The sequence below is a fragment of the Passer domesticus genome, chromosome 6, assembly GCF_036417665.1.
Source record: "Passer domesticus isolate bPasDom1 chromosome 6, bPasDom1.hap1, whole genome shotgun sequence".
NCBI lineage: Eukaryota > Metazoa > Chordata > Aves > Passeriformes > Passeridae > Passer > Passer domesticus.
This window is the reverse complement of record NC_087479.1, coordinates 13,527,573-13,536,399: the sequence shown is the minus strand read 5'-3', so window position 1 is coordinate 13,536,399 and position 8,827 is coordinate 13,527,573. Positions and strand designations below refer to the sequence as shown.

The window sequence follows — 8,827 nt, the reverse complement described above, 5'->3', positions numbered from 1 at the left end:
TATTGTCCTTAAAATCTGTGACATTGTGATTATATATAGTGGTATAAAGAATGCTCTGACCTGAACAAAATGCAGTTTTTGTATTACAAAACTTTTTGCAGGCAAACAATTTCAATTTCCCTGCATCCGAAGGATTCAAATCCATTCCCTTGGGGATGATCGCTACCAGGATTTCCATTGGATTGCAGTGATTACACCCTTGAAAATATCTGACATATTCTGATGTTTCCTCTAATATTTGTAGACAAATTTCCGATGGGAGTCTACTCATTTTTGTTAGGAACTTTAGGAAACCTTGCTGTTTGGTGACTTGCTGCTATTGGTAATGTCACATAGAGGGGGCATTTACCTGATTCACTCCCTGTGCTGCACATAATCAGCCTTTCCTTTGGACTGTGTTCTTCTTAATCATATGCCTTTAAATCAACTTGTAACTTCCCTTGGGGAACATTAATAAAAAAAATATTTTACAGTAAGTATTTCAAGGAGCAAAATAGAGCTTGTGTGTCCTGTAAAAACGAAAAATAAGAATATAAATTAAATCAAATCACATGAGGGTTTTGCACAGAATAAATTCAAATTAAAATACTCATAGAGATCACTTACTTATTTGGCAGTTTAATCTGGTCTAGGATCCAGAACTGATTGCTGAACTATCTCCTAGAAATGTGATCTTCAAACTTCATCTTATTCACAGAGAGACCTTGGCAGCACAAACAGGCAGTACATCACTCCAGCTGTATCTCTGCTGCATTGGCCTCTGGTTCTGAATTACAGCATCTATCACATTCTGGCTTTTGCTTGCCAAGCTTTTAGAGGTGTGCTCTTGCTCACTGTACCTTATGAACAGCTTTCCCTTCCATCATTGGGCCTGCTTTTGAAGTTTACTGATATCGACTTATAAAATATTCTTTCTCTGCATGCCTACCCCTCTGACTACTGTGTAACTGAGACATGCATGCATATCGCAAGTGTCAAGTCCCAGTTTGAAAGTGCTTTGTCTTGCTCATGCAGACTGTGAAAACTTCCACCCATAAATATCTGAACCTCATATGCTTTTAAATCTAGACACAACATACATCCTTTGGTTAAGATCTATTTATAATTAATAGGGTGGCATGGACTGGCAGATTCTTCACTGGAAAGACTATAGACATAAACTCTATGTATATATGTATACATATATATCGGGAGACATGCTCTATTCCTCTTTTCATTTTTAATGCCATCATATATCATATTTGTTTTTAAATTATGTTTTGCTCTGAATTTGTATTTTATAATAAATAGATGAATTTTGCATGTTGACAGGAACTGGCCTCAAAGTCACATTCTCACTCTTTAGCAACCTGATCATGAAGATAACCCTGCAGCTTCCAGTACCTTGTGGCTGATTTTTTCATTTTACACTGTTGTGGTTTAACTTCAGCCAGCAGTCAAGCCCTAGGCAGCCATTTCCTCAGACCCCCACCAGTAGGACTGGGGAGAGAATTTGAAAGGTAAAAGACAGAAAATTCATGGAGTGAGATTAAGAGAGTTAATAAGGAAAGCGAAAGCCACACACACAAGCAAAACAAAATAAGGCATTAATTCGCTGCTTCCCATGGGCAGGCAGGTGTTCAGCCACCTTCAGGACAGCAGAGCCCCATCACACATAATGATTAATTGGGAAGACAAACACCATCACTCCCAATGTCCCCCTTCTTTCTCTTTATACACTGAGAATGATGCCAGATAGTCTGGAATATCCCTTTGGTCAGTTTGGGTCACCTGTCCCAGCTGTGTCTCCTCCCAGCCTTCCATGCACTCCCAGTCTCCTCAACAGCATGGCAATAAGAGGAAAACAAAAGCCTTGGCTCTGTGAAAACACTGCTCAGCAATAACAAAAACATCTCTACATCACTGGATTCAGCACAAGTCCAAAACACGGCCCTACCCATACCAGTCAATGGGAAGAAAGTGAACTCTACCGCAGCCAAAACCAGCACATATCCAAAATGTTGAAAATCACTGGAATTAAATCACTGTTTACTCTTCAGATTTTTTTTTCTTTAATTCTAAGGTTTCAATTCAGTGATTCATTTACACTAGGCATCAAACTTAAACAAGAATAATTGGGAAGATTTAAAATCCAAGTCTGAAAGAAAATGCTATAGAGTCAATCCATTCTGTTCTTGCTCGTTGATATACAACTGGATGCCATGAGAGGCTCTGTCATCACCACTGTGACTGGGCATATTTCTCAGTCCTCTCTTCTGGGGTGTGTCCCTGGGGCTCCAACTCTGGTAAGTATTCAGAGGGACCAACCTTCTTCCTCATCCTCCCTGCAGAGGAAGCACATAGGTATACCACAAACTTGGAATTGAAAAGATCTTAAGACTCTGTTAGATCTTTTCTTTTAACCAACTGGAGTATAAATCTTTGAGCACACATTTCAGGAAAGATCTCATTTGTGAAATAGCCATTCAGCTCTAAACAAAGCATGCCTTTGAGTGCAAGTGCTGTTTGTCTTTTATTAATAAACTAAATTATTGTGTATCCAGAATGCCATTTTTAATGTCAATTTCTCTTTCAATGTTCAGTGATTATATAAAGAAATTAAAAAGCTATTGCTAACAATAGTTGATGAAAATGTCTTTGGAGCATGCAAGAGACAGGAAATCTACAGAACAGATTTTAAGGTCTAAGCAGAAATAGTCAGAAATCACACCTATAGCTTATGACTCAAACTCTAATCATGTCCACAAACCTATTAAAAGAGAGAATGCAGGAAATAAGTTTGGACATTTCAGTGAGACAGAGACAGAAAAAGAAGTACATTTATTATCATTGTCCTCTTTCAGAAGCCCATAGAAAGACATCAGTGGGAAAACAGGGGATCTGAGATCTTAACAGCTGACCCTTCTCCAGAAAGGAGACAGATGAGGGGTTCTGGATCAATTACATGTTTCATGAAAAAAACATCTACAAAGCAAGCAGGCTGTTTGACCATTCCATTAAAAGTGTATTACTTCATTTAGTAATTCATTAGATGTAAATAAATTAGATGTTTAAATTACCCCAGTGCTGAGAAGAAATATTCATAAACTGTGAGTGTACAGATAAAAATACTGGAACCTTAATCTTACCTTATTTCGAAATCACATGGCCTTTAAAACAGAGGATAAAACAGAATCCCGGGAGAATGGAAAATACAATATATGTAAGTTGATATACACCCAATACAACCACCTTTATAGACAAACATTAATTGCAGAAAACTATGGGAAAGTCTACTTCCCATAGCAATGACAAAGATATGCTGCATTTTTATATAGTAAAAAGAGTTACTGATTTCCAACACTGTAAAAAGCTGGAAGATATCACACAAGTTCTTCTTTTTCATAGATCTCTTTCTTATGTGCTTTGGGAAGGGGAAAGCTGATGGTGTCATTACTAGCACTTTTCCCTTTTGACAGGATCTGATGATGTATTACCTCACTTTATCACAGTTTATATTATTGCATAAATGATGCAAATGACAAAGTTTTGTGAGAGAGCTTTGTATTCCTAGAAAGTGCTAAGGAAACCACAAATCATATTAGCATAATCTGAGGATTTGAAAAGAATTGTGAGTTGAGTAATTTTTTGAGGCTCAAGCACATAGTGGTACTTTTGGATCATTCATTTGCTGGCTGCAGCATTGAGCACTGGAAAAAAAGTAATACCTCAGATAATGTGAAAAAGAGACTTCATCCAATTTTCCCTTCTAATAATCACAGAATAATATAATAATAGAATCATAGAATCTTAGAATAGTTTGGATTGGAAGGTTAAAGATCATCTAGTTCCATCCCCTCTGCTTGGACAGGGACACCTTTCATTAGAAGTGAAAATACTTATTTACTTAATGTATATTTGTATGTTAGATATACCAAGAGGTTCCTGGAAGAGATTAAATTTGAATTTAAAAAAATTCATTTAATTCCAATATAACAGGTAGATAAAATGTGAGAGGAAGAAAAAGAAGTGACAGTGACAATTATTACAGTAAACAGTAGTCAACAATTACCTAGTCATTGTTTAGCTTTCTATGCAAAATATAGTACATCTGGAAGGCTACTAATCAATATCTTTAGTTCCTGTAATGTAGCAGTCTTCCTTACAGCTACTTGGAAAATTATTTTCCCCGGTGGAGAAGCATAAAAAGCTTCCTCTTTTGACTTTTGGACTGTATGAAAAAAAAAATTGAAAGTAATTCACACATTTTGAAATATTAGGATCTGATAGGGCCAAGCAGATAATCTAGCCTGATTTCTCATACTTCTCAGGTAATCTATTTTCTCTTAATTATCTCATTATTAATTATTATTATTCAAATAATATATTTGAATTAATGAAGAGAGTTGTCCTGCCTTGATGCAGAAAAATTAGTACCTGAACTTCAAAAAGTACAAAGGTACAAAAGCTTCATTTGCTTTTGCTAATTTCCTATTCTGCCTAACTACCCAGACTTAAAAATTTTTATATCTTCCTAGTTTAAGTTTATCTGGCCTAACCTGCCAGTCATTTGTTGCAGTTTTGGTCTACCATTAGATTTAAATTTTCATTGGCAGCTGGAATCATCTCCCAGGAAGTTAATTCAAGGCAGTTCTCACCCAACTTGTAAATAAATAAAGTTTCTCAGCTCAAAACATTTTTATCATCTTCAGAATAAATTTTCTTTTTTTTTTTTTCCACTCTCACCCTTGAATCTCTTCCTGAGAAACTAGAGTCAGGATACACTGTCTGTTTCTCAGTGTGATGCTGCTTGTTCTATATTGCAGCACATTTTGCAATGTTAAATTGCACATCACTTGAATTATCCCACCTTTCTTTGTCCTCTCGTGGTTGTTATGGCAAATATTGCCACTTTTCTCATCACTAATTATTTTTCAGAGAATCACAGAATGTTTGAGGTTGGAAGGGACCTCTGGAGATCATCTAGTCCAACCTCCTTGCTAAAGCAAGTTCCCCTAGAGCAGGTTGCAGAGGATCATGTCTAGACAGATTGTGAATATCCTGAGAGGCAAGACTCCACAGCCTCTCTGGATCAAATTAAGGTGTCCATGATGGTACACACACAATATGTCCTTTCTGACAGTGTGAACTTAAAATGAACCTAACATAGCTTGTTTCTTTAGACAGCAGTCCATATATCTGAAGCTAAAGTGCAGAAAACCACAAAGGGATAATGATTATGTGGCTAAACACACCACAGTTGGCTGGGGGAGATGTCAGGATCTTAGTGAGAGGGGAAGAGCTGAAGCTAAAAACCTCAGAAGCTGATTTTCTCAGATTTTCTATAAATACAACTGTTCTGTACTGTGTTTAAACACTTTGGATTAGTAGCTACAGTTCTCTGAATTCTGCATTTATTTGTCAGAAGAAGGTAGGTGCTGGAAAAGCAGAGAGGTTGAATGTAACTGTTTCTGCTGAGTTTTGTACTCTGTACTGAGGTCCTGCCATGAGCAGATTCCAGCAGGGAACTAACATTACAGTATCAAGACTTAGGACCTGATTCAAGTTGCAGTCCAGTCTACTACAGAATGAAATCAGCTGTACTTCACACTTCTGCAATCTCCTCTCATCTGTAGAGATCACAACCTTATCCTCTTTCATTCCTTTTTTGGGGGGTTGAGAGGAGGAATAACAGAGCTTTTCCAGGCCCTCTATCTATATGTAGCTCGAGCATATATCTCTTGCTTTCCTTGTTTTCCTCTGAACCAGGAGGAAAAGTCTTTCCATTGAAATGCTAATGGAGGAACAAACTGTATAATAAGACTGCATCCCCTTTGGGCCTACATGTAATTTACACATAAAATGAAATTGCACATGGCCTTGTTTCATAGCATATTTGTTTAATTATCTTTCTTAAAAGCCTTTTTCAATTAATTTTCAATATTTAAAAAAGGAATAAAAATGCCAATTTATCTGTGTACCTGATAATTAAGTACAGTTTGGGGAATAATTACATTATCTAATAGCAGAAATTTGTCCAGCTCTAATAGCTGGCTTTTTCAACAGTTTTGCTTGCTTTCTTGTTCTCCAACTGCTCTAATTCCAAAGAAGTTTACATTCTGCATGTGTCATGCAGGCCTCACTCATCACATCAGACAGTGAGCAGTTGACCAAAACAGCTCTGCCTTTGCTGACAATGACATGGGAAAGAATGGACAGATGCAGGTTTGAATCTCTCCAAGAGGGCCATTTGTACAGTTCCTATATACCAGTAAAAGTGTAACCAATAGAACCAAGAAAGTATTAAGTTTTTCATCACCTCTCACTGACTTTGAGAAACCCTAATCTGACATACAGTGTTGAATTCTGGTAATCTCTTTCCAAGAACACCAGAACATCCTTGTTCCATATCAGTGGGAACAGATGTGGAAGAGAGATCTTCAATAGATAATCATATGGCAGTGCAATGAGAAGAAAAAGAAATTGTTTAGCATAGTCAAGAAAGTACCAAGAAAGATGGAATTACTGTCTGAAAAGACCTGTTCCTGGGATTAGTAGCAAAGATGAAAATCTCTAAAGCAGTGAGGTCCAAGTAGCAACTTTGGTGCCAAAACCAGCCTGCTGATTTTTCCATTGATGAGGTAAGGAACACCTCTATGTGGAAAATGTCCTGCCTGGACATTTCCTTCCTTCTCCATATGAGTAGCCTAAAATTAGCCATTGCAGCCTGATACAGTGCTGTGAAAGGGATGAGGAGGCGTGGAGGGGTTTTCCTGCAGGTAAAGCACTTGGCCATGCATGGTCCCAGCTGCTACCACTGCACCAACTCACTACAAACGGGAAAGCTCCAGTTCTGAATTCAGCTTATTCATCCATGAGAGCTGGGGCAATCCAATTTGAACTAAAGGGATGTATGAAATGGGATTAACAAAAGCAGCAGTTTGGAGTTTCAAGATGCATAAATGAAATTACCTCCTAGACATAGCTAATATTGGCTACTATTGCATACTGTGGGGCAGAATGAGACCTGTTGGTTCATCAAGAACCCAGAGTGTTCATTTAAGCCGCTAAGGAACAGTCTAGATGTAAAAGAGACTCCACACAGCGGTGAGCTCCTCTGCCATGGAAGGAGCTGGAACTTTCTGGTATGGGCCAGATACATAATGTCAAAGATCTATTCTACCCCCTAAATGAAACTGCTTCTGTAATTCTTACCTACAGAGCAGTTGTGGCAGCATGTGGGAACCATTGTCATTTAAAAGATTTACTAAAAAGCAAACAGAGAGTTTCATCTTACTTCATTTAAGGAGAAGATTTTCTACCTCTATGAGCTGTGATGTTCTGTTTCTGCAGCTGAGCTGGAGGCATTAAGATGGGAAACATTCATGTCATACATTTCACCAATCTCAGGGCTGAGTGAGGGTTGATTTGTGCAACCAGAATGGTAGAGGAAAAAAGAACAAGAAAGCACTAATGAAAATTCTTCTCAGATTTTCCAATGCCATTATTACTAGTTGCCAAGTTTAGTTTCTGTTGCTGAATCATGTTAGGAATGCAAGGGGAACAATAGGGTTTCAGGTCAAGTACTTGCCAGCTGCCTGACAAGGTAAAGATCAGGTTTTAGTCAAATAGCAAACATCTTAAGGCAAACCTTGGTTTCTGGCTAGTGCTCTCCACTTCCCAACAATATAATGCTTCTCTCAGCCTGCAGTCCTGGTAGAAGAAATAGTAGCAAAAAAAAAAAAAAAAAAAAAAAAAAAAAAAAAAAAAAATTGCCAAAAACTTGAGAAACAAGCTTACCAGTCTTATTTAAACATTTATTTGCACTTTCTCCTGGTTCTTTCTCTGCTTCTGGTTTATAATACTTCACCTTGGAGTTAATCAGACTGGTGCTGACAATTAGGCTTGTTAACACTTTCCTTTCAGAAGGCTTGTTCTCCAATTAGGCTGCCTGCCTCGTTCCATGAAACCAGAAGATAATGTGACTGTTCTCTGTCTTTAGCCCCAACAGCATCTGCAAGGACACCTGGCAGCTAAGGGTAGAGCTTTTATTCCCTGAACTGTCAAATCAAACTGGACAATAAACCAGATCAATTTATAATTTAAAATAGTAATATTTTTAAATATCCGTATTTGTGCATGTGGGGTTTGGGGTGTTTTTATTGTTGTTTTTTTGTTTGTTTTTAAATGAATTGAAGTTCTGGCTAAGTACCTTGTAGAAGTCACAAAAGGGCCTGTTCAAAGTCTGTTAGAGAAAGTGCTTGGTATTCAGTGGATATTAAATACCTAAGAAGCTTAAGCGGCTAATTACAAATTTAGCTACTTATATATACGGAAAATTTAGCTTGGAATGCTTTCTGTGCAACTAACACTTATAATCAGTTTCAGTTGCTATACCTGAAAGACCAGTTAAATTTTTTTTCTTAAAAACAGACGCATTCTTCTTTATTACATTTAAGGTAGTTCAGTCATGAATCAAAAGTTTCTATTGCACCCAGAAAAATACACAAGTCTGGGATCCTTTTTCTGTCCTAAGAACCATCCCTTGTCATTTAAGCAATGCCATTATTACCGACAGAAGCAGTAATGACAAAAGGGTGAAATAGATGATTAGCTGTATATTATACTGCTTTCCTTTCTGGTCCTGGAATGGAAGGTCTGCGTGATTACAGCTGCAGTGCAACTGAATCATAATACTATCTTGGATATGTCATACATGCAATTCCATCACAAATCATTTGCTTCTTTTGCCTTGTATAAGGTCTCACAGGCTAAGGTCTTGATTCTGATTATAGCTGCTCTCCATGCAGTCAACATCTTATTTATCCTCCCAAGCTTGCACACACTG

The 8,827-nt window shown here is 37.5% G+C and overlaps 1 long non-coding RNA gene across 1 annotated transcript; it reads right to left on the bottom strand.

Moving 5' to 3' along the window:
* Positions 1–2,027: 2,027 nt before the first annotated feature.
* On the bottom strand, positions 2,028–8,618 carry LOC135302664 (uncharacterized). The gene is made up of 3 exons (XR_010364239.1): positions 8,552–8,618; positions 7,780–7,993; positions 2,028–2,324 (listed from the first exon to the last, which is right to left on the bottom strand). It is a non-coding gene; the product is annotated as an uncharacterized LOC135302664 (long non-coding RNA).
* Between the last annotated feature and the right edge of the window lie 209 nt (positions 8,619–8,827).